At 37.5% G+C, this 27,522-nt stretch overlaps 1 protein-coding gene across 1 annotated transcript in view; it reads right to left on the bottom strand.

The window, feature by feature from the left end:
- The window catches only part of ATL2 (atlastin GTPase 2), a 63,396-nt gene that overhangs the window by 35,529 nt on the left and 345 nt on the right, over positions 1-27,522 (bottom strand).

The raw sequence follows: 27,522 nt of genomic DNA on the forward strand, positions 1-27,522 counted from the left end.
AAATAAATTTTTTTTAAAAAGAATGAACCAAGAAGCAAAACTGCCTAGATGCGTGTCATTTAACTTCTCTATGCCTGCTTCCTCATCTGTAACATGGGGATAATAATAGCACCTACCACATTAAGTTTTCATCAGGATTAAATGATTTGAAATATGCTTGATACATCGTAAGCATTACAGGTGCTTGTCATTAAGGTGACAGTAATTTTAAAATAATCAATCCTACAGAAAACCTTTTATTTACACCTTAAAATGCTAAAACTCTACAGTGACCTTCAATTGACCTGTGTAGCTGTGTAACAGCACCATCTACCCATTTGCAGGCACAAACCTGAGGGCTGTCCATGATACATCCCTCCTTTTCCTTACCCCTAAATCTAACCAATAACGAAGTCTTAAATTTGTCTTCATTCAAAATCTTCTAATACCATCCCTATTCTCATCATCACCACCATCTTATCTCACTTACGGTGGTATCGAATTGGTCTCCCTTCTTGCCCCCTCCTCCAAACCAATCCTCACAGAGTAGAAACTGAATAATACGGTTAAATGTAAATGTGATTAAGTTACTCTCCTTAAAATCACTGCTACAGAGCATTAACAACTAAAATCCTACACGTGCCTCATAAAATCCTGTACTCACTGCCAAATCTCTCCTGCCCCATTTGGTGCTATTTTCCCCTGTGTAAACTACCAATAGACAAGCTAACCTTTTTTCAGATCCTTATGCTATTAAGCTCTTTCTAGACCCTTATTTCACCCATGATATTTCTCTGCCTGGAATACTCTTTCCCATGCTGTTCCCCTAATTAATTCCTTAAATCTCAGTTTAAACGTCATGTTCTCAGGAATATCTTCCCCCAAGGTTCCTAACCAAATTCAGTCCTCCTACACTCCCCCAATTTTAATCCACCCATCATTTGAATATTTATGTAAGTACTTATTTATTACATGTCTCCCCTCCTAGACTGCCAATCCTCTGCTTAAAACCCTCAATTAGTTCCCCACCATAACCAGAAAATAGAGGGGAAAAAAAAAATCTTCTAAATCCCTTACCATAGTCTCCCCAGTTCTGTGTGATCTGGCCACTGCAATCTGCCCTTCTTGCTGTTCCTTGAACAGGCCAAACCTGTTTCCCACCCCAGAATCTTTGTCCTGTGTTCTCCCCTGTCTGGAACGCTCTGTCCCTAGAAATTTACGTGGCTTGCTTCTCCATCATCTAGGTCTCAGTGCGAATGTTATCTCCTCCATGTGGCTTTCCTCAACCACTCAGTCTAAGTTACAGACCCCTCTCCATCACTTTAACAAAACAGGGTTTTTTCCCACAGCCCTTTCCAGTATTTAAAATAAATTTTTTCATTTGTTTACATGTGTGCCTTATATCTCCCCCTCCATAGAAAGTATGTGCCACAAAAATAAGGATCCCAGTCACCCTACTGACCACTCTCTTAGAACATGCTTGGCACCTAGCAGGTGCTTAATAAATATTTCTTGAATGAATGAAATTTACATATTTTACTCAGGAGTTTTACACATGTCCCTACCTGTTTTATAAGCAAATTTGACATTCACATAATTAGTTTGGGGAAATACTTGTAGCAACTCAAGAGTAGTATATTTATCACAAAATTACAATTAAAAGTATGAAGTTCTACCAAGTAACACATTTTAATTAAAAAGAACTCAAAATTAATAAGTGCTAAAGTATCATAATGACCAAATTTGGAGATTGCTGATTTTGTTAAAACCAACAAGTAGTCTTATTCTTAATGTAAAGAAAGCATTAGTTGGTTTCTTAAAAATAAAAATAAACCATTTGGCAGGAAATCTTTGCTACTTTAAAATTTCACCTAAATTAATTGACTACAGTGGCCAGTTTTCTTTTATTAGCACAAATAAAGATAGATACTGCAGATATACAGGCAGCATATTTGTCACTATTTCTAGTCAACAGACCTCTAAAGGGAAGTGTAGCGAATATGTTTCACAGGTATCATGGAGTACAATGACATGATTCAGCTAAATTTACTCCCCCATCATAATTTCCCTACTAAATTTGGACGAACTACAGATAAAGTACTTCATTCATCAAACACTGATATAGGCCACCATATAAAAGAGAATTATATGCAAATTTCTTTAGAATACCTATAAATATTAATACTCTGTGATCACCTACAATTGGAAGTCTTTTTAAATTTAGCACTAAGATCTTAAACTGAAGTTAAATTCTATGTAGAGAATAGTGATTTTATTTCCACTCTTTAATGCCAAGAGATTGCCGGAAAAAGAAATTTCGGCCCTCCAATAGATTTTCCTAGTTCACTGTTCCAAGTCAGTTCTCCCCGACGTGGATCTTTCAGGGTCAAAGCTGAAAGACACATACAGACAATCAACTCAAATATTTCTCCATACCTTAACACTGAGTATACTTAACCTATTTACCACAAGGCCTACAAAAAGACACCATCTTGGTAAAAAAGTGGGGAAAGAGAGATGACTAGGTGGAACACAAGAGGATTTTTAGGGCCATGAAACTATTCTCTATGATGCTAATGGTAGAGCTGTATCATCATACATTTGTCAAAACCCATAGAATATACAACCCCCAAAGTGAACCCTAATGTAAACTACAGACTTTGGGTGATAATCAGGTGTCAATAAAAGTTCACTGATTGTGACAAGTGTACCACTCTGGTGTGGGATGCTGACAGGGCGAGAGGCTGCAGGTGTGTGAGGACCGGGGGTGGGGGGTCAGGGGTTGGGGGGTGCGCATGCGTGCGGCCAGACTTTACTTTGTGCTCAATTTTGCTGTGAACTTAAAACGGCTCTAAAAAATAAGTCTATTAAAAAAAAAGAAAAAGACATCTGTCTTTTTTTATTGCTATTTAATCATACTTTATCTTAATTCATACATTCAGCACACATTCCAACAGGAAAATTTACACTTCAGGACCAACCTAGGTATATTTGCAAATTTCAATCTTAATCATAAACTATGACAATAAAAAGGTGCTACAAATCTGCATTACAATGTTACTAACATTAGATTACATCAACCCAAAACTAAACTTGTAGAAAGAGAAACAAAAGTATTTCACTTTTATTATTCACATTCCAAATAAAAACTTGTAACAAATTTTTATGGATAGTAGCCTGGACTCAGTGCACTCAGTCTATCTATAAAAATTAGCTATTCAGTGCTTCCCTGGTGGCACAGTGGTTGAGAATCCGCCTGCCGATGCAGGGGACACGGGTTCGTGCCCTGGTCCGGGAAGATCCCACATGCCGCGGAGCGGCTGGGCCCATGGGCCGTGGCCGCTGAGCCTGCGCGTCCGGAGCCTGTGCTCCACAATGGGAGAGGTCACGGCAGTGAGAGGCCCGCGTACCGCAAAAAAAAAAAAAAAATTAGCTATTCAACAAAAGCAAAGTGATATTTTGATGTCTGGTACTTGGACCTCAACATTTATACTCCATAACAAAATGAAAATAGTATCTAAGTATTCAAAAGTTGAATCCAGCACATATTTTAAAAAGCCTTAAAAAGGTTATACCATGGCAAACCTATTTGTAGATATTTATTATAAGAAACAAAGATGCTAACACAGATATATAAGTTGGTTTATCAGTGTTATTTATGGTAGTGAAAATTAATGTTCAATGTCTTTTTTAATATTTATTCATTTATTTATTTGGCTGTGCCGGGTCTCAGTTGTGGCATGTGGGATCTTCACTGCAGCATTGGGAGTGCGGAGGCTTAACCACTGGACCACCAGGGAAGTCCCTAATGTTAAACTTCTTAAAACTGGAAATTGGCCTAATATATTTTTTTTAAATAAATTTATTTATTTTTGGCTGCATTGGGTCTTCGCTGATGAGCGCGGGCTTTCTCTAGTTGCAGTGAGCAGGGGCTACTCTTCATTGCGGTGTGTGGGCTTCTCATTGCGTTAGCTTCTCTTGTTGCAGAGCATGGGCTCTAGGTGTGTGGGATTCAGTAGCTGTGGCCCACGGGCTCAGTAGTTGTGGCCCACGGGCTCTAGAGCGCAGGCTCAGTAGTTGTGGCGCACGGGCTTACTTGCTCCGCGGCATGAGGGATCTTGCCGGAGCAGGGCTCAAACCCATGTCCCCTGCATTGGCAGGCGGATTCTTAACCACCGCAACACCAGGGAAGTCCCGGCCTAATATCTTAACTACATGTTGACATATTATGCAGCTTTAAACCACATACACACATTTAAAAAATCAAAGATAGTCTTCAACTCAGTATAAAATAAGTGGGGAAAAGGCAAATCACAAAGTAGTACAAATCTTCCCCAATTCTGTTTTGCCTTGTTTTTAAAAACACAGGTACACTTGGGAGTTGAGGGGGGAGAGAGAAACAACATTTGAGGCTTGAGGCTTGTTCTTCCAGTCATTAGAGTAACTGCTACCAGACTGGTCCTGTGCCACAAACTATAAATCTAAACAAAATACACAAGGCACCTTTTTTCAAGCACTGGACAACAGGCAGAAGAGGGTAATCCTTGAGAAAAGGTCACACACACACACACACACACGCCTCCCATCCACTGCCACACTCTGCTAAGAACAATTTCCTAAACAGCGTGGGGAACCAAAGCACAAGCAAAGGTCTGAGTTCAGGACTACTAAAAGCAGTTGGAAGCTGTGCAGCAGGACAGAGAAAAAGGAACTATGCAGAGGTAGAGCCCAGAAGTCCTTGGCCAAGGGCGATAAGCTTCACAGGTGCAGAGGAACACACTATGCAAGGCTTACCAAAAAGCAGCAACTACAGGGTTGTAAGAGGAACAGAGATACCAGAAGTCAAACAGTACTGGGACACTGTGGCATTTTGGCCCAGCCATGATGAACAGATGAACACTTCAGGCATCAAGCTGAAACACCAGAAAGGCCACATCTACAAATCAAAGACGATGTTCTAGAGTAAGGCCTACTGAAGATCCACCCAAACAAAGCCTAATACTAAGACTTGAAAAGACGGGAGACAGTTTGGAGATTTAGTCCCCCCCAAGTTAGGAGGATTGCCTCTAAGCTTCCCACAGATCCACACTAAAAAGTATAAAGCCAAGACTCCAAAAGCTCAAGAGCAATTAGTAACTGAACTGCAAGTAACAACAAAAACTAGATAACAAAATCCAGAATCTCCACTGTGTAACATAAAGTATATGAACAGAAATTATTAGAAATGCAAAGAAAGAAGAAAATGTGGCCCACAGTAAAGAAAAAAAAGCAGCTGACAGGGCTTCCCTGGTGGCGCAGTGGTTGAGAGTCCGCCTGCCGATGCAGGGGACACAGGTTCATGCCCAGGTCCGGGAGGATCCCACATGCTGCGGAGCAGCTGGGCCCGTGAGCCATGGCTGCTGAGCCTGCGCATCCGGAGCCTGTGCTCCGCAACAGGAGAGGCCACAACAGTGAGAGGCCCATATACCACAAAAAAAAAGAAAAAAGCAGTTGATAGAAAGCAATCCTGGGACTTCCCTGGTAGTGAAGTCGTTAAGAATCCGCCTGCCAACGCAGGGTACAAGGGTTCAATCCCTGATTTGGGAAGATCCCACATTCTGCGGAGCAACTAAGCCCACACACAACTACTGAGCCTGAGCTCTAGAGCCCGCAAGCCACAACTACTGAGCCTGCGTGCCACAACTACTGAAGTCCGCGTGCCTAGAGCTTCTGATCCACAACAAGAGAAGCCACTGCAATGAGAAGCTCACGCACCACAACAAAGAGTTGCCCCCACTCACCACAACTACAGAAAGCCTGCACACAGCAACGAAGACACACACAACCATAAATAAATATATAGATAGATAAATAAATAAATGCAATCCTGCAATGGCCCAGATGTTCAACTTAGCAGATAAAAGCTTTTAAGACATTATAAATATGTTCAAGGATTTAAAGGAAAATAAGTTCTTAATAAGTGAATACTTAGGAAGCCTCAGCCAATAAACCGACTACTAAAAAACAAATGAATATTCTAGAACTGAAAAGTACAATAATTAAAATGAAATATTCACTGGATAGACTTAACAGCAGATTGTAAACAGCAGAACAAAGGGTCAGTGAACTTGAAATCAGACCAAAGTTCTCTAATTCAAAGAAGAAAAAGAATGAAGAAAAACTAACAGAGTCTCAGGGACCTGTAGAGCTACATCCAATATGCAGTTAGAGTCCCAGAAGGAGAACAAAGAGAAAAAATACTGAAAAAATATTTGAAGATATAATAGTCAAAATGTTACTAAATTTGATGACAGAGACTTACAGATCCAAGAAGCTCAGCAAACCTCAAGTAGGGTAAACACAAAGAAAACAACATCAGTCAGACTGCTAAAAACCAAAGGTAAAGGGAAAATTTTTAAAGAAGTGGTGTGGTGGGGACTTCCCTGGTGGCACAGTGGTTAAGAATCCACCTGCCAATGCAGGAGACATGGGTTCGAGCCCTGGTCTGGGAAGATCCCACATGCCGCGAAGCAACTAAGTCCATGCACCACAACTACTGAGGCTGCGCTCTAGAGCCTGAGCTCTAGAGCCTGCGAGCCACAACTACTGAGCCCACATGCTGCAACTACTGAAGCCGCGCACCTAGAGCCCGTGATCCGCAGCAAGAGAAGCCACCGCAATGAGAAGCCCATGCACCACAGCAAAGAGTAGCCCCCACTCGCTGCAACTAGAGAAAGCTCAGGCACAGCAACAAAGACCCAATGCAGCCAAAAATAAATAAATAAATTTATATTTTTTTTAAAAAGTGGTGTGGTGGAGGGAATAATTCAAATGACTGCTTCTCATCAGAAGCAATGGAAGCCAGAAGACAATAAAATGATATCCTTAGAGTTCTTAAAGAAAAAAAAGAATGTCAACTCAGACTTGTATATTCAGTGAAAGTATTACTGAAAAATGAAAGCAAAATAAAGACAATGAGCAAAAGAGCTAAGCAAATTTGTCACCAGCAGATGTGTACTACATGAGATGCTAAATGATGTTCTTCATTCTTCAGGCTGAAAAGAAATTATACCAAATGGAAAGCCTTTTCATTCCCTCCTATAGTATGCAAAGTAGTAAATAAATGGGTACAAAAATAAAAGACTGGTTGTTTCCCCCAAGTAATTTCCTTAAAAGATAACTGATCATTTAGAAGAAAAATAATAGATTGTAAGGTGGGGTTTTTAAAAATTAAGACAAATGTTGTGGGGACAAGTAATTAAATTCATTCTAAGGTTATTATGATTTTGAAGTGGAAAGCGGTAAAAACACTGATTCTAAATGGACTTTGATACATTAAAGATACATACTGTTAGCTCTAGAGCAATAACTAAAAAAATAAAGAGATATAGCTAAATAAGCCAATGAGGAACCAAAATGAAATATTAAAAAATATCCAATTAACCCAAAGAAAAAACAAGACAAAAGGAACAAATGGGAAAAAAATAGGAAGATGGCAAACTTAAACCCAACTAAATCAATGATTACATTAAATGTAAATACACTAAACATTCAAAAAAGACAGAGATTGTCAGAGTGGATAACAGAAGCAAAACTATATACTGGGGCTTCCCTGGTGGCGCAGTGGTTGAGAGTCTGCCTGCCGATGCAGGGGACGCGGGTTCGTGCCCCGGTCCGGGAGGATCCCACATGCCGTGGAGTGCCTGGGCCCGTGAGCCGTGGCCGCTGGGCCTGCGCTCCGCTGTGGGAGAGGCCACAAAGGTGAGAGGCCCACGTACCGCAAAAAAAAAAAAAAAAAGAATAGGATTAAAAGATATAGATGATACTAATAAATCCTCCAAAAATTATAGAATTGTTTTTAGAGTGAAGCTGAATGATGAGAAGGATCCAGGCATTTCATCTTTGTAGAAAAGAGACGAGCAGGGGCACTTTTAATATAAAGACAGAGATAGGTTGAAAGTAAAAGGTAGGAAAAAAGATACATATGCAAATAACCATAGGAAAAATGGTGCTGCTATATGAATGTCAAAGTAGACTTCAAGAGTAAAAGTATTTCTAGATATAAAATGGGTCAACATCAGAAAAACATAATAACCCTAAATAAGAGATTTAAAATACATGAAGCAAAAATTTAGACAATTAAAGAGAAAAATAGACAAATGCATAGTCATACTTGGAGATATTAACAACCCTCTCTCAGTAACTGCTATAAGGAGACAAAAAATTACCACTAAGACTATAGAACAGATAGCCCTGTCCACATGATAGATGAGCCACGTGTAACTTTGTTTTCCTTAGTCACTAAAAAGTAAAAGAAGAAAACAATTTTAATATTAGTTTATTTATTAACCCAATATATCCAACATACTCTCATTTGGACTCAAACTCAATATTTTAAAATTAAGATATTTACATTCTTCTTTCATACTCGTCTTTAAAATCTACTGTGTATTTACACTTACAGCACCTTTCAATTCAGACACTAAATGCTTATCAAAAACAAATGATCACTTAGATTTCATAAAATTTACAACTGAAGAGGTAGATTCACATACACAAGTTGTTCCAAACATACTTAAGTTTTCCAATAATTGAATCAAACACCTAAAAATCATTTTCCATTGATATGTGCATCCATACTGACAAAATTACTTCTGTTTTTTAAATATAAACTAAAATTAAATTTAAAATTCATTTAATTAATTTATTTTTGGCTGCATCGGGTCTTCATTGCTGCGCACGGGCTTTTTGTGGCGAGCGGGGGCTACTCTTCATTGTGGTGCGCGGGCTTCTCATTGCAGTGGCTTCTCTTGCTGCGGAGCGCAGGCTCTAGGCACGCCGACTTCAGTAGTTGTGGCGCATGGGCTTAGCTGCTCCGTGGCATGTGGGATCTTCCTGGACCAGGGATCGAACCTGTGTCCCCTGCACTGGCAGATGGATTCTCAACCACTGCGCCACCAGGGAAGGCCCCATTTTGCTTTAACATGCATATAATTGACCGACGCTGACCATTTTTCCATGTATAATGTTTGTTTCCTCTTGTATGAACTGTCTATTCATAATCTAGGCAGCTTTAAGAAAACAAAGAGTGTAGTCCCTTTAGTCCCAGAAGTCCCTTTAATTCTATAGTAGCAAATTATTAAATGCTTAAACAGTGAATTTTGCAGATAGTTTTCAAAAAAAAATGATGTGCTGCTTGCATATTTTAGAGTACAGTGGGGTACCTTGTATACAGTACATAATTTAATGCTGGAAACTAATCAAAAAGGTTTATAGTTCCTATAAATTTGCTTACATAATATATCTATGTAAATTCTTCTTAGAGAATGCTCAGTCAGGAACGTTTTGTTTAAGTTTAACATTATAAAGCAAATTGTGTTTTTCCTATAGGAATAATGTGGTTCTCTCAACCGAATGGGGGTAAAAAAGCTGGAACTGCCTATAAACACACAACAGATAGCAAAACTGGTTAAAGCCCCATTGCTGCCTCTCTTATAAGCACAAACAGGCAAAGCCTCAAATTGAAATGGCTTTACTTTCAATAACCCTACCCTGCTTTCATGACCTTTATTACAATTAAGATTCCCACAATAAAGGTCAAAATTCAAATTTATAACTATAAACACTATGACCAACTCGAAATTAAGGATCATTGGCTAATGAGCTGACATTAATAATCGAGCAAAAAAATCTGGAGTCAGTGCTTAGCACAAAAAAATGTATTCTGCTTTCTACTTTTTTTATATTTTCTTCAAATTTTGGAATTTTCCTTTAACTATGATCTCAAAAAAAGTATATCATCAAAAGTCAAAAAAAATTTTAAGTAAAAAAATTATCACTCTAGAAATAAAGCATGGCATTTTAAATCTAGAGAAGTGAGGAATAAAAGAGTACGGGTTATATTCCAGGTTCAATCTATCATGTTCAACGAAGTACAGTTGTGAAAGACAAGAAAATATAACTGAAAGAAGCATAGATCTCTAGGTCAATACAATTATCCGTCATTTTTGTTAAAAGGGACACATTGATTAACAATGTGGGAAAACTCTGATAGAATGTATGTATCAGCAAATCCATAAAACTCTGAACCAAAGAGAACATTTTCTTAAAGGCACTATGTACAGTCTTCAAAATGCTTAAAAACTGGGTAAGTGAGCTATCAAAGGAATAGGTTTTTAGCTTCGAAGATGATTTGAGAGGTTTAGAAAGAAAACTGATCAGCACTGAAAATTCAGTGGGAACTGTTAAATGCCATTACAGATGGACTGAAAAATTTTCCAGTAGTGTTACCTGGAAGTTAAGAAGGAATTCACTATTTGAAATCACTATCAACAAAACAAAGTTTTTCAGGAAGTGAATGCATAAGTAAAGCCAAGAAAGAGATAGCAATGCATAGTTTCAAGGCAAACTTGACCTAATTGTTAGAATCTCACTCAAAATAGTTCAGCAACAAGGCACTTTCAAAGTGGAAAAAGCAAGGAATCACTGAAGACAGCATTTGCTATTCAGAGTTCTAAAGTATCACCAAGCAAAATATGAACCAGATGATAATAACTTTGGATATAAGGTCTTTGGAATATTGTAGACCTCTTAAACTTGCTAAAGCAAATTCTACCAGGGAAAGAGGGTCTCCTGACTTGCATTTTTATCTTGCTCTTAAGAAGAGGCTCTAGGGAATTCCCTGGTGGTTCAGTGGTTAGGACTCCGAGCTTCCACTGCAGGGGGCACAGGTTCAACCTGGTCAGGGAACCAAGATCCCACAAGCCCTGTGGCATGGCCAAAAAAAAAAAAAAGTCAATCAATTAATTCAGCCAATCTAGTTCAAGAAAAAAAAAAGTCCTTAAAAGGTTGTGTTAGTATTAAGTATATAATCATTACTAAGTAATAATATATTTATATTTATGCTAGATATCTAATTTATGCTCAATAAATGCCTGAAATTATCTTGTCCAATTTTCTCTTCATTTATTTTCAAGATCAAGCATGATATAGAATGAAATAGATCCCCTAAAACAAAACTCAATTAGAAACAATGCAAACTTACAGGAACTAATGATCTGACTTAACAGTTTACCCAGGAACCAATTAAGTAGTAAGGTCTACGGTCATGCATAAAGAGAATCCAGGTGGTCTTCACTCCCTAGAAATGGGGACTTCAAAAAGGCAGCAATGCACAATGACTACTATGACTACTAAGACTACTGAGCGAAAAGCTGATGGGATAGATTGTAATGGCTAGATTAACGCCTAACCTCCTGAATCAGTCTTAACATTACAAAGAGACAACCAAAAGTTTTGTGGCTCCTGATGTGATGCATCAGGAAGCACAAGACACCATCAAAGATGTATGTCTGAGGAAAAATTTTTAAAAACATGAAACTGATCAAGCCTCTAGATCTAACTATGGGAAAGGAAAGATAAGAGACACGTTCACCACCACAGAGATGGAGTCAGAAAACTCTAGAACATAGGAAATTCCACTGGACAAACAAACCTGGACAAATAAATTGCAAGAGCAAAGGGGGGAAAGCAGGTAAAAAAGGGGGGAAAGAGACTCAAGAGCCGTATCAATCAAATGCAGTGTGTGGGCCTTGTTCAAGAAAATCAACTATTAACAAATTTGAAACAATCAGGGAAATATGAAGTCCGGATATTTGGTATTAAGGAATTATTTTTCTAGCATGATAACAGTACCACGGCTATGTTTTTTAAAAATCTTTAATCTTTTAAAGACACAAAACATTCATACAATCTGTTATTTGCTTCAAAATAGTCTGGTAGGGAGGCTGGCTATGGAAAATAGATAAAACAAAGTGGCCATTATATTGATAATTGTTTAATTTGGGAGATGTATATACACAGGTTCTTTATGTTGTTCTCTTTACTTCTGTACATATTTGAAAATTCCATAAGAGTAAGTGTGTTTTTTTTTTTAAGTGGTGAAGCTAACAAAGGCTTTATTAGGAAATGTAGATCTAAGTTCGAAAGATAGAGATACAGGCTACAGCTATTAGAAGCGAGAAAAAGTCTCTCAAATATTCCAGAACACTGCTTCTCAATCTTCCTTCTGCTTCCACAGCATTTTAGTGATTGGGAGGGGCAGGAGGGTGCTGTGAAGGAGCAAAACAAAATGTTTTCAAAATATACAAGGTCAAGTGACTATAAAATTCTGAACCCACCCCATCACTCCCCTCACCCCACTTCTCCAGAAATACAGTTCTAAACACATATCAATTCTTGCCTCCTAAAAGCTGGAAGAAAAAACCCTATTCTAAGAAATGTATTACTAGTTGGCTAACTAAAAGAATATACTCAGTCTTTAGAAAGGAGAACTGAAAAGAATCAGGTTTAAAATCAAATGCATTAAACCCCTAAAAAGAAAACTTTAGGCCCAGATGGCTTCACTGGAAATTTGGTGAACTACCAACCATTTAAGAATGAAATTATACAAATTCTACACAGACTTTTACAGGAAAAAAAAGGAAAGGAACATTTTCCAACTCATTTTATGAAGCCAATATAATTATCCCAATATCAAAACCAGACAAAGACATTACAAGAAAACAAAACTACCGACCAACATCCCTCATGAACAGACATAAAAACCCTTAATCAAAATCCAGTATTCAGAATACATAAAGAACTCTTACAACTCAATAAGAACAATTTTTAAATGGGCAAGAGATGCTTCAAAGAAGATACATGAATGATCAATAAGCACACGAAAATATACTCACACCATTAGATGCTAAGGAAATACAAATTAATACCACAATGATATACCACTACATACTCACTGAAATAGCTAAAATTTACAAGACTGACAAAAATAGAATTGGTGGGAAACAACTAGCACTCACATATATTTCTGGTGAGAGTATAAAACGATACAATCAGTTGAAAAAACCTTCTGGCAATATATTATATAAAGTTAAACACATACCATACAACCAGCAATCATGCTCCTAGGTACTTAAAAGAGAAATTAAACATATGACAACAAATAACTCAAACACATATGTCTGTATATTGGAGAAGGGGTCATTTTTTAACTCCTACAAGAGTTTTAAGTTTTAAGCATCAAGAGACTATGCATACACTCCTTAGAATGTCAAGAAATTTTAGGACATTCAAGTTCTAGTGCAGATGCTTGAAAATTAGCCTCAATAGAGCTGGAAGAACTGAGGCCTGGATATTGCCCCACACCACCAAGGTGACCCAGCAGATCTGTGACAATGTGCATGCTGTGAGCCACAATAGTGCTTGAGTCTCAGCCAGTCTTCCCAGCGTAAACATGGCTGCTGCTTCCCTTTCCACCTTCTAAATCTCGAATACCTTTCTCTTTCAGCCAATTCCAACTCAAATCATTCAAGGAAACATGTTTCTGGCTCAGCTGATCTCACACAACCCCAAGTCACCATAGTAAGTAGCAGACGTTACAAAATCCTATAATCCATACAGTCATAAATGTATATTTCTTTGAAGCTCATTGATTCCAGATAAACCTGGGTACTAATTTAGACTTTACCTCCAAACAGCATGTCAACTTTAGGAAGTCACTTAAACACCTTGACTTTAAGATATTGCACTGGCTAATTAAGGACATTTCAATGATATCTCTAAATTGCTTTCCAACTCCATTATGTCCTGACTCTAAGATCTACCTTCTTATTATTTAATTTAAAAGAACTGAGTAAAGAAAATTCAACCAATAAACATGATCTTTGATCGTTGTGCATACCTGTATGTTAGTTCTAAATGTATGAAGTTTTACAATACTTATTTTTTAGAGATACATACTGAACTCTTTGTGGAGGAAGACATGATGTGTGGGATTTGCTTCAAAATAATAAGGGAAAGAAGGAAGTGCCAGGGAAGAAAGGGAGTAAACATGAAACACAATAGGCCATAGGGACTTCCCTGGTGGTCCAGTGGTTAAGACTCCACACTTGCACTGCACGGGGAGCAGGTTTGATCCCTGATCGGGAACTAAGATCCTACATGCCACACGGTGCGACCAAAATAAACAACAACCAAAAAAAGGCAAAACAATATAAAAGGTGAATTCTAAAGGGTTTCCCTGGTGGTGCAGTGGTTAAGAATCCGCCTGCCAACGCAGGGGACGTGGGTTCGAGCCCTGATCCGGGAAGTTCCCACATGCCATGGAGCAACTAAGCCCGTGCACCACAACTATTGAGCCTGCACTCTAGAGCCTGTGAGCCACAACTACTGAGCACACACGCCACAACTACTAAAGCCCGCGAGCCTAGAGCCCATGCTCCGCAAGAAGAGAAGCCACCGCAGTGAGAAGCCGTGCACCACAACGAAGAGTAGCCCCTGCTCACCACAACTAGAGAATGCCTGTGCACAGCAACAAAGACCCAACACAGCCAAAAATAAATTTTAAAAAAATCAATAGGCCATAAATTAATAATTGCTGAAGTTCATAATTGTTGAATGTGGGTAATGGGTTCATTACACTATTCTCTCTACTTCTGTGTTTGAAATTCTCCATAGTAAAGTGTTTATTAAAAAAAAAATTAGCCTCAATACTTAAAATTAAATCTAATATATCACTCACAGGGGCTTCAGAGATTATGCAGCCAAATTCACTCTTTTTAAAGATAAGGAAAACACAAGACTAGACCACTGTTTTGAGGGAGAACTGGGCGTAGTCTTATTAATTTAATGTTATTTCCTCTACATTAGTGCTTCTCAAACTTTTAAAATGCATATGAATCACCTGGGGATCTTGTTAAAATGAATATTCTGATTCAGGAAATGTGGGATGGAGCCTCAAACTGCATTTCTAAATAACTTCATGGAGATGCCAATGTCCTCTGTCCTCTGAACAGAGTACCAAGGATCATGATATTTTACAGGTATTTAGTACATAAAGATCGTTCAGTTTATTTTACTTCATGTAGTTTCTAGTGATGCTACTGTTCTCACTGAAGGAAAAAAAAGTTTTCAAGCTAAACTATAATCCTCCATTTTTCCTAGGAGACTGCTAATACTCTGACAAAACTAACCACTCCAGTCGAAGTACTGTGGATTCTATATAAAGTGAAAAGAGGCAGTGTACATAGACATCCCTACTTTAAGAATATAAATGTACAAATTTGGTCTGGAGTCATCATCGGTCACCTGGGTGAGCTTTTAATAGCAGGCTTCCCTCTCCCTGCCCAAAAAGATGCCACCTGGAATAAGAATACTGACAAAGACACAGACTTGGACTTCAAAAAAATTTAAGGAGAGAAGCAGCTACTACAAGAAAGGGTTTAACTATTTGCTCCTATAAAATAATGTTATTAATAACTTATAAAGTTAAATTTCTCTCATATAAAACTGGAACTATGATGCAAACTGCAAAAATAAAAACTATAAAGACTCCAGAAGACCTACTAATAACGTCAGATATCAGATACTTTCCCCCATCAGCTTTGGCCACTTGACCAACAAGACCATCCTGAATAACCAAGCTTTAAAAATATGTTTAAAGAGCATATAATGTAGTTCATATTTCCTTCTTCCATTACTATCAAATCAGGAGATAAACAAAAAGTTGTTTTCCTATAAGATTCAAACATTTTTCACTTGAAATCTACTCTGTTTCCACAGTAACCAGCACTGATGTCATAGAATCTTTGCTGTTCCCATTTAAAAAATACTGAAGATAAAAATGCTTTTATGTATTTATCTAAACAGATGAAGAAAATTGTAAAATAGATTACAAAATATTTTCCCCAAAGTTTATCATCAAGTATTAACCAGCTCTTAAAGCATACATTGAAATAAGAAGTAAGTATACTCCACAGAATAAATAATGGCTCAGGAGACTCTAAGCAACAAGACAGAAATTCAGAAAAATTATATTTAGGTTCTGCAACTTAGAGTCCTCAGTAACGTTCTTCTCTATTTTCTTCTAAAGGAAAGTCTTGCAGAAAATCTCACCCAAGTCACCCAAAGGGTCCGACATCTTTTGTACCTTTTTTTCAAAGGGTGGGGAGACACACTCTTGTTCTGTGGTCCAGATTTTTAAAGAATTAGAGTACACAATACTGAAACTTTTTAAATTTAATTTTTAGACAAGTTATTTATATGCTAGAGGAATTCCTACACAAATGCACAGAAGAGACAAGGTTCCTTGTTCACTGAAGTATTGTTTGTAACTGCAAAAAAAAAAAAAATTGGAACCTAAATATCCACAGATAAACCATGAAATAGAGAATTAAAATTAATGAATACGATTAAATGTGTACACATAGATAAAACTCAAAACCAATGTTGAATGAAAAAACAAATCAAGCCACAAATACATAGTTTGAGTCACTTTCTAAAAATTTTTAAATATAGCACTATACCATATATTGTTTATGAAAAAAATAAATATATATATTATAGGACTATTAAAAAATCAGGAAACATACATACTAACTTCAAGATAGGTGTATATCTAAGGAGGGAGGGAAGAGGAAAAAAGAAAGATGTCAGGAGAACACTAACTGTACAGTAACATTTTATTTCTTTTAAAAAAAAGGATTCAAAACAAATATGGCAAATATTATGTATTAGATCTATGCAATGGGCACTTGGGCATCTATTATATTTTCCTCTGTCATTTTTGTAAGTTTGAAATACATTACAATTGTTTCTAATGAAGTATTTTAAGTTGCTTAAGAATTTACTTCCATAGGAAAGGAACTTATTTATTGAATGACTCTGTAACTTTATGCTGGGCACTGTGAAAGGAATCCTCTCAACAACACTGTGACTTAGCAGTTATCCCCATTTCAGAAAAGAAATTCAAAGAAGTTTAAAAAAAAAAAAATTCTTCCAAGATTCTACAGCTAAAAAGTAGTAAAGGAATCAAGATTTCTATTTAAGTCTTTTTATTAAGCCCATGCTGTTTCCTCTATACCAAACTGCCTTTCAACGTTACAGGATAATTCTTATAAAGATCAATCTTTGTTCCCCAGTGGTATAGCCATAGAAAGAAGATGCAAATCAGTCCATATTTTTAAATGATGCTTATCACTTAAAGTAAATCCCTGATATTAGCTCATCTATTCTTATGAGTAAAAAATAACAAGTACAGATTATGTATGGGTTTAAAGGGTTTGGTTTTGTTTGGGAAAGGTGGACTGATAAGCATCCCATATTTGAGATTTTAAGGTCTGGATTAAACTGGATTTCTGGACAAAAACTAGAGTAACCAAAATAATCAAAACTACAAAAATACATAACTATTCCTTGACATAGCAACAGGAAAAAAAAATGTTTGCTACAGAATAGTCGATTCATCTGAAATTTAATTATACATGGGTCTGAAACCAAGTTATACTGTCAATATTTAATAAGCCCCAGCCACACCGTAAAACACTGAGTCCCATGCACTAAAGCTTAAAAGAACCACCTGGGTGGCTTGTTTGGAATACAGACTCTTGATTCTCATCTCCAAAGTTGATTCAGCTCAGATATGGGGTCCAGGAATCTACATCTGTAACAAGCACCCCACTAACAACCACCAAGGCAATTCTGATGCAGGGGTGAAAGGACTAGAGGTGGGGATGCATAAGCCTTTATTCCTTCAATATTCACTGAACACCTATAACATGGTTCTAAGAACTGCAGATTCGGTATCAAACAAAATAAACAACAAAGAAAATCCTTCCCTTAGGAATTTATTACATCCAAAAGGTGAGGAGATAGAAAACAAATATATGACATCAGCTGGTGTTAAGTGCTACAGAGAAAAATAAAACAGGTTAAGGGAAATGAAAGCCGGGGTTGCCATTGTACAAAAGAACATTCAGGCAAGCCTTTAATAGGAGACATTTGAACAGAGAACTGAAAGAAGTGGCTATCTGGGAGAAGAGGTGAAAACATTATTAGGAACTTTCTCATTCCTTGAAATAATTTAAGACGTTGTTCCTTTTACTGTAGAAGAGAGAAAAACACTTAAGAGTGCTTACTATATACTAATGACTATATAATCCTCAAAATCACTTTGTGGGATTAGCTAAGAGTTTCCTTATTTGTATAAAGGAGGACACTGAGGTTTAGATTAAGCAGTTTGCTTAAACAAAATTTAACATTTTGTAAGTAATCGGATCATGACGTACACCCAGGTCTTTGTAATTGTCAGATCCATCATTTTCCAACTATGCACGTTCGTTAAACAAACTCAGAAGTGAATTCTTATGTGCTCAAGATTTTTAGAAAGCTTAAAAAAGTTAACAAAAATACAGTTTGTTTAAAAGCAGAGAAGTTTATTTCACATCTTCATAACAAATCTTGGCAACAGCTATTTTTCTCTTTATTTTTTCCAAAGATCTCCTTGTCAAAACTTAATGATTTATAGTCAGCAAATCATTTATACAGTCCCCCAATATTTGGGAAACAATTTTTTCTTCATAAGCTATGTAGAAGGGCAGGTTTTAAAACTGCAGACTTTTGAAACATAAGATGCAATAAAATTATACTTTCCCATATTTAGTAAGATATGCATATATATGTAAATAAATGTGCAACTCATTGTTTCATATTCGCTGATTCCAACAAGGCTCAGTACACCTATACAATGTGTCATGAATTGAGGAAGGTTCCCCACCATACCTACTTCAAACTAGTAATCAGAGAGCAAGGCACTATGCTAGATACTAAAGTAGTACAATTTGCTACTAATAGTCCTTACTCTCAAAGTTCTGACACAAACAAGTATAAAAGGACAGTACAAAGAAAAAGAGCTATACTGGATTATTTAAACTAGGATTATCAGTGAAGACACCCTGGAGAAAGCTGTATCCATGAGACTCAGATTAAGCTAACCTTAAAAGTTTAGGCTAAGAATGCTAGGCATTATCCTGAGGAGAGCCATGGAAAATTCTGAAGCAGAGTGATAGGATCAAAGCTGTGCTGCAGAGATAAACCGAAAGTGATGAGTGAGTAAGAAGTATAATGAGAGTCTAAAAACAGGGAAATCAGATATAAGGCAAATGGAAGAGCCTGAATGTAAGGTGAAAAGCCCAAAGTCAAGATGTGACAGTAAAAATAGAAAGCGATGCATGCAAGAGCTAGCTAGTTCTTCAACATCCTTCTTTGGAGTAGGCAACAGATAACACTAAATTATTCCGTATACATTCTATTTTCTATAGGCCTTTATAAAGCGACAGTGTACTAAATTTCCACTTCCAAAAGTAGTGTTGGTACTGACTCCAAGGTTTTGTAACACAGCAATCGGGAATCCAACAAAACCAGAGTACATACGTTGCCTCAATTTAGGCAAATAGTTTAACCATTCTCTTTGTGGCCTCCAAATTAACTCTGTAGTAAGTTAAAAGATATTAAACTCATAGAAGAGCTATTGAAATTTGGGATAACCAGCTAACAAAGGAGTTACTTTTTTAAAAAATACATACAAGTTTAAATTTAGAATAGCGTTTTCATGACAAATCTCAAATAGGTATCTGCCAAGACTCTGGAAATAAGACACTAAGTTCCACTTTGCTCCAGCTCTCAACCTCAAATGACTTGTTACAGCTGCAGTTTAAAAAAAAGGAAAGAAAAGTAGAGCATATACTCAAATCCCAACCTTGGCTCAATACAGGCAAAATTCCTACTAAGAGAGCAGTTGTAAAAAAGAAATAGTGCCAAAAAGAGACAAATAAACATCCTTCCAGCTAGATAAAATGTGACTAATTTGAAAAAAACAAATGAGATAAGAGAGTCAGAGGTTCTCACTATACTCTCCTTTTGTCCTTTCCTAAGGTTGGCAATTTTAGAGTATGTGTCAGGATTCCTTGTGGCGGAGAAATACACATGCTCAAAAATAGGGGCAGGGAGGGAACACACATTTTTACCGTTTTTAGTCACATTTGAGTGACTATTCAGTTTTTCTAGGAATTATTCAGTTATTTAAATCAATTCTTTGCTCTACTTGGCTACAGGAAAACTCATATTCCTTTTTTTAGTAAACATGCTCTAACACATCTGATTTTTCAATTGTTTCATCTAATTGCTTTCAAATACTTTTTAAGCATCCCTTTTAGAAATATTCTTAGAAAGCAGGAACAAGGGCTTTAACTAAAGCTTCCCAACATACTGCCTATCTTTCTATCTTCAAACAAGTGGTATATCCTACAACTCTGCTAAGACCCACCCATTCTTCAAGGATTGATAAGCCCAACCTCCCCCATGAAGTCTTGCTCAACAATATTAACACACATTACTTTCTACTTCTGAAATTATAAACTTAATGATAAATTTTACTCACAAATATGCATAAGGTCTATCTGATCTCCCATCTACATAAAAGCTTAGAAACAGGGATCTGTTCTACACTTTTCTATGTAGGTATTAATTACAAGCAACAGAGAAGAAGCCCTTTTACAAGGTAGGTGCTCAATACAGCAACATAACATCAAGGGGACAAAAAAGGTAGTTCTTTGTCCAAGTATGGTCCTCCATCTGCCTGTCCTACTCCATCTCTTTACTCCCAAAAGAAAACTAATCTCAGCCCCTTCACGTTCTCCTTTACCCTTGAGAAGGAATAACTTCCTTTGTACGCTCAATACACGTCAGGTGTTTTAAGACACTATCTTTTAACCTTAAATTTCTAAAGTAGATTTTTTTTTTAAGGAAGCCAAAGCTTGGTGGTGGTGGTGGTGATCTGAACCCAGCTCCTCAGCTTGGAAACTTCTACCACACTACTGGGCACTGAAGCAGATGCCCATACTCTGGCATTATAAAGAGACAGGAATAAATATTCAACATCTCACAAAGAATTTAAAACAATAAAAACAGAAAAAGAGGGGCTTCCCTGGTGGCGCAGTGGTTGGGAGTCTGCCTGCTGATGCAGGGGACACAGGTTCGTGTCCCGGTCCAGGAGGATCCCACATGCCGCGGAGCGGCTGGGCCCGTGAGCCATGGCTGCTGAGCCTGCGTGTCCGCAGCCTGTGCTCCGTAATGGGAAAAACTCCCAACAGCATACCTAAATATTCAAAAGAGACTAGCACTAAGTTATTAAGTTGAGAGTTGCCAATTTATTTAAGAAAAACACCCATATGGAACCATTTTAAATATTTTTTAAAACAAACTATTCTATTTTTTATATACTAGTATACTATTTTTTAAATAATAATATACAAATAATATAATAATAAATATACCATTTTTAAAACATACTATTCATGTTTGTTAAAAAACAGACATAAAAAAGAATTTCTTGTATACAAAAGAGTTTTCACAAAGATAAAAGAAACACTGAGAGCTGGTCAAAGAATACAAAAATATAATTTAAAAAAGAATTCACGTTCAATTACCATATTAAAATTTCAACATCAACTGTAATTGAAGAAATGCAAATGAAACAAACAGTAAGATCCCCATTTTTCCTATGTGTTGGCATTTATTTTTAATTAACACCCACTTGTGAACAAGCACAAATCTAACCTTAATGGAGACAGAATAAATGGATACAACCTTTTTGAATGGATTTGCTGATGCGTGTCTTCAATTTTGAAAATGTACAGGCCATGTGACCCAGAAATCTACTTTTAAGACCTTACCCTATAGGTCAAGGTTTATCTATAAAGATGCTTAGCTGGCATTATTCACGAGAAACAATTCCATAACCAAAAGGAAGATTAGTTAAGTAGTAGAATAATGCCATTTAAAAAATCATGTTGTAGAGATTTAATCATATAGAGAAATGCAATATGAAATGAAAAAGTAAATTACAAAATTACAGTAAGATCCTAATCTAGGAAAAATTAAACTATGCATTTTAAAAAGGATGTATACTAAAATGTTAGCAGTGGTTACCACTAGTTGGTATGATTTCTACTCTCTTCTTTTTTCCTTTATTTGTATTTTCCAAAGTGTCTACAAAGATTTACTGCTTTTGGAATTAAATTTTAAACTTTTATAACAAAGCATAAATTACCGTATTACTCAATTAGGTTAAGAGCTGTGATCACAAGTCCTGTTAAATCACAAGTTTAGCTGTAACTTAAAAGGCAGTAAATTTCTGTCTTAATATCCAGTTGTAAGACATTTGTTATCTGGTACATTGCTCAACCTTCACAAGAACTTTTAGCCTACGTCAGAATTTTTTGAGAAACAATATCCAAGTGTATGCAATAAAAAGCTTCTTGACTCTAAACAAAAATTCCACATAGCCTGCTCACATTGTCAAACCTACCTTAAAATTAAAGGGCTATAAAACAGCATTTTCTGATGATTAATAACTGTTTTGTCAAAAAAACTAAGAAGAGGGGTGATTTTCGTGTCAAAATTTCTCTCCAACTTATCATTCAAAATTCAACTTCCCCCCCACCATTTCAATAAAAGTGAACTTAATCCAGCTTTTAATATCTCATAAACCCATTCATTCAAATACAAAAAGAGCAGCTCGCTGAATGTGCCAATTTCACCCCCTTTACAGAGTTTCTTTGTAGAAGGCTTTAAAGTTTCTAAAGTGCCTTCATAGATTATCTATTTAATAACCCAAAAAAAGACCTACAAGCTTGCTAGGGTAGATATTAACCATCAGGAAGGAAAAAATGTTATTCCATTCTGAAGGCCATAGGAAGTTTACAGTACTCAAAATTAAGTCTTTAGTTAAAATAAGTATGTTCTTATCACTACCCATGACTCTTCCATAAATGACCATTACATGAAGGGGAAAAAAAGCTTTTTATGGGATTCACGATTAGTGTGGTTTCAAGTCAATCACTTTTTTAGGCATTCTTGTGCATAAGAGACGTAAATTAGATTTTGTACCTTTACTGTTTGAAAACCCAATGTGCTCTACTGGAAAACTGCCATGACCTTAACTAAGAAATTAATTCACATTGAATCCTGTAACTGAAAGACTATTTTGCCACATGATTAAATGATTCAAGTTTATTAAAATAAAGATAGCTGACAAGCGTGAATGCTTGTTTTTATCTTATAAAAACTGAATAAAACGGGCTTCCCTGGTGGCGCAGTGGTTGAGAATCTGCCTGCTAATGCAGGGGACACGGGTTTGAGCCCTGGTCTGGGACGATCCCACATGCCGCGGAGCAGCTAGGCCTGTGAGCCACAAATACTGAGCATGCCCGTATGGAGACTGTGATCCACAACAAGAGAGGCCACGATAGTGAGAGGCCCCCGCACCGCGATGAAGAGTGGCCCCCACTTGCCACAACTAGAGAAAGCCCTCGCACAGAAACTAAGACCCAACACAGCAAAAAATAATTAATTAATAAACTCCTACCCCCAACATCTTCTTTAAAAAAAAAAAAAAAAAAAAAAAACTGAACAGAGACCTTTTAAATCACTTATTTTAAAAATTAAATGTTTAGTTCAAAATCTCTTAAATAACCACATATTATAGTAGTAAGTACCATCAAATAGAATGTTTGCCATTGGGTTAAGCATTTTAATCACATTTAATACAATAACTCTAATCATGAACACGTTATCAGCATTTTACAGATAAAGTTAAAAATTTACCCACCATCCTCACCCACATTAAACCTTTGTCCACATTATAGGGAAAAAAAATTAGAAGAGACTTTCTGATTGCAAATATACACATATATAATAGAACAAGTAGTCAAACTGGCACATTCTTACATACATATTACTGTGTCTTACAATTTACAAAACACTTGTACCCTATCACCTCATTTGTTCCCCCTACAGCCCTTATGGAATTATCATCACTACTGTATGTGAGGGGTTTCAAGCTCAAAGAGTTTAAACCAAGTCACTCAGCTTTTGATTCCTCATTCTTTTTCCACTACACGATCTTGATTCCCTGTGATTAAAGAAACACTACCCCCACAGAGTATTACACAATAAGCAGGTAAAATGTGCTACAGAGCCTAGATAAATAACATCAGTTACACATTTCCCCAAGTTATTAGTTACTGCTTATTTTGATGCCAATCACAGAAATACAAGTTATACAAATAATTTTATTAAACTGGTACCTTAGCAAGGGAATCCCCTAGATTCTACTTGTATTGCCCAGATTAACCCCAAAGCCTACTTTATTAATTCTTCTACTTCTTTCTACAGTATCCATCTTTTGCCTTCTTTAAAATTTCCCACTCCACTTAGTGACCTGCCCTATCTTTACTTTTTAACTGTCCCATCTTCTCATTAGTATGATTTCAGACTTCATTCAACAGTTTTACCCAGTCATCTCTAATGATATGTAATAATTTGCAATGAAGAAAGGCCCCTACCCTCCTCCAAGTCTGGTGAGGAGCAGTAAGAGTACCTCTGAGTAGTTTCTGTGACTGTAGACCAGTCACAATCACTCCCTTCAATGGGAATAACTTAATTCCCTCACAGGAAGGTTTTAAGAATAAAATCAAAGCAAGGTGTTTAAAGTGCTTTATAAAGTATCAAGTATTATCCTAATTATGGGAACATATGTATAACTGATTCACTTTGTTATAAGCAGAAACTAACACACCATTGTAAAGCAGTTATACCCCAATAAAGATGTTTTAAAAAAAAAAAAGTATTATCCTACTGACATATTTTCAGGTTGGTCTTTTTTTCTGGATATCCACTTTTAAAGCTATGAAGAAAACCCTCAACAGTTCTTCTGTATTATGGGTGGTGAAAGAGTAAAGGATAGGAAGAAACTTACATGAGTAATGAATTAATTGGGGGATCAAGTTTAGTTATTCTATATTCACATCTCTCTTCCTTAAGTTAAATAATACCCAAAAGAGTAAACAATACAACTGTAAAATGGCTAGACAATCAGAATATGTTTACACTTAAAAAAAAAAAAGAAAAAAAGAAAAACTGTTTCCCTGCACCCACTCTGGAAAAAACTCCTTCTGTAAAGCTATAAATCACTACTACAAAAAAGTTTAACTTCTATTCCCATCCCTTACATTTCTGGCTCTTTGACAGCCTGCCAAACAGTTTTGCTTACAATCCTGTGTGTCAAAAAGGTCTTCCAATTGAGCATAAACAACTTTTTAAAATGTATCTTACTACTAGGTCTCACAATTTTAAATATGTCTTGAACTCCAGCATCAAACTACATGACAGTCCTCCAGGTATACTCTTAGCAGCTGCTTAATAGCAGATGAATGGAAAAGACACAATTTTGGAAACAGTCTAACGATTTCAAGAAAGTTACTTTCACTTGTGAATACTCAAAAACTTTATCCTAAAGTTAAAACACAGAGGTAAACTAAAAATGAATCCAAAAATAGGTGCCTTGGACTTAAGGCCAGAATCTCATTTTAACTCATGGTTTATTTGCCCTATAAGAAGTACCGCTTTACTGTAAGGAAGCTCTTTCTTCCCCAAATAAAGAATTTCAAAGGATTTCAAAACACTTTACTAAATACTTAATCATATCCACAGATTCTTGGCATCCGACAAAGTCATTAGAAGAGTTCATAAGTGCTTTATAAAGGTCTTACAATATAACCCTAGAAAGCGTAAGCACTTCTTTTTAAGAGACACAAAGCATCTTCCTAAGACGAAACTACTGGAGTGGCACCTGACTCACCCCAACTCAACTCTTATGACTTTATCCAGAAAGCAGAGGGAGACAAAGAGTTTCTACAGCCAAAATCAGATGAGTCCCTACTCATTCACAGCCCTCTTACTTTAAACACAAATCTCAAAAAGTTCACTTTGTTTTTAATGTATTAATGGGTGACTCAGAGCAAATGAGCAGGAAGAGGGACTATTTTAGGCAGTCGTTTGATAGGAATGGCTATCAAGTGAAGGACTAACTCCACACACACACACAAAAACAAAAACCTGTGAGTAGCAGACGGAGCATTTAATAAATGATGACCCCTATTTATCAAGTCTTAAGAATAGCATCTCGGGGCTTCCCCGGTGGCGCAGTAGTTAAGAATCTGCTTGCCAATGCAGGGGACATGGGTTTGAGTCCTGGTCCGGGACGATCCCACATGCCACAGAGCAACTAAGCCTGTGCGCCACAACTACTGAGGCTGCGCTCTAGAGCTCGTGCTCCACAACGAGAGAAGCCACTGCAATGAGAAGCCCACCACCACAACGAAGAGTAGCCCCCTCGCCGCAACTAGAGAAAGCCCACACGCAGCAACAAAGACCCAACTCGGCCAATAAATTAATTAATTAATTTTTAAAAAAAAGAATAGCATCTCTTCTCACTGTGCCACAGCCTAAAAACGATGTTCATAACCCTGAGTCATAAAGCAATGCTTTTCCTAATAAGGCAAACACGTAAAACGCTTTGAAACTACATCTAAAACGGCATAAGTAGATAAGTAAATAAATACGCACAACCCTCCCTCTCCAGGGTCCAAAAGAGCGAAATTAACCAATCCATCAGCATTCCAGAACAACTTATTACTTGAGAATTCCAACCAGAGTAGGTCTAAGGCAAACCTCTCTCCTCTGGCAGCATTTTCTTCTGTGTAAACAGTTCTGTCAAGTGCTTTGGTTGGCAAGCAATAATAAAATCAGCTTTATTTCCTGTTCTTTTCCCTTAGCAAAACTTACAGTTTGTCATCACCTCTGACATACGTTCCACACGTCCAAGGTCTACCATGAATGACGAAGTACATTTCACATAAACTTTTCTTTTAAAGTGAGTCTTTTATCAAAATGTTTTACATTTTACCTCACAAAACCTTTATCAGATTGTGGAGAGAAATTTGAAAAACACAGTTCATACTTGTATAGTTAATAAACTCTTATCTATGCCATGGCCATACTTACCTAACCGTAGGCTTTTACTATTTATAAGCCTTGGAAAAACTTTATGTCTTTAAGTAACATCAAAATTCTCAATCAGGATTTCAGGCGTTCACTTCACACCACAGTGAAGGATCAAATGCTAAACTCCTAAAAATAGGGCGTTGTGAGTGAGAGGGACACACAACACTCCGCCGCCAAGGCAAATGCGTCTTCCAGGGGGCAGGGGCGCTCCTTGTACACGTACAGTAGGAGCTCACATTCAGCAAAACCGGGGAGCGAAGGATCAGGTGACTTCACACCACCGACACTTTCAGTCCGATCGGGCCTTACTGTTATCTCAATATTAGTAAACAGCTCATAACCCCAGTTTTGACAATTAAATCTGAACTTGCATCCTAAACACGCGCTATCCGCATGAATGGGTTCGGCAACCGAGGGTCCCCGGAATCCGAGCCCCCGGACACAACCCTGGCCTGCGGACCGCGGTTCCCTCCTGGAAGGGTGTCTGGAGAACCTTCCAACCTGGCAGCGAGGTGTCTCCTCCCCCCGCGAGCTGCGCGTCCTCCTCCTCTGCTGGGCCCATCACGACCTGGTTAACCCTTCCTCCCTTTCCGCGCGAAGGACAGAAAACAGCGAGTGCCGGCCGGGTGACAGGTCGCCCGGAGCTCCCTAGGACCTCCCCGCGCCGCCGCCAACCTCCCCGCGCCCCGGGTCTGCGACCCCTGCTCCAGGCCGCCCCCTCTGGGGGGGAGGACGCCGCTACAACCACGCGGCGGGCGGGAAGGCAGGGGGCCGGGCCGGGCGCAGACGCGCGCGCCGCCCGTGCACCCGACAGCTGCGGGA

The sequence above is a fragment of the Neophocaena asiaeorientalis genome, unplaced genomic scaffold (assembly GCF_003031525.2).
Source record: "Neophocaena asiaeorientalis asiaeorientalis breed wild unplaced genomic scaffold, Neophocaena_asiaeorientalis_V1.1 scaffold171, whole genome shotgun sequence".
In the NCBI taxonomy this organism is placed as follows: Eukaryota; Metazoa; Chordata; class Mammalia; order Artiodactyla; family Phocoenidae; genus Neophocaena; species Neophocaena asiaeorientalis.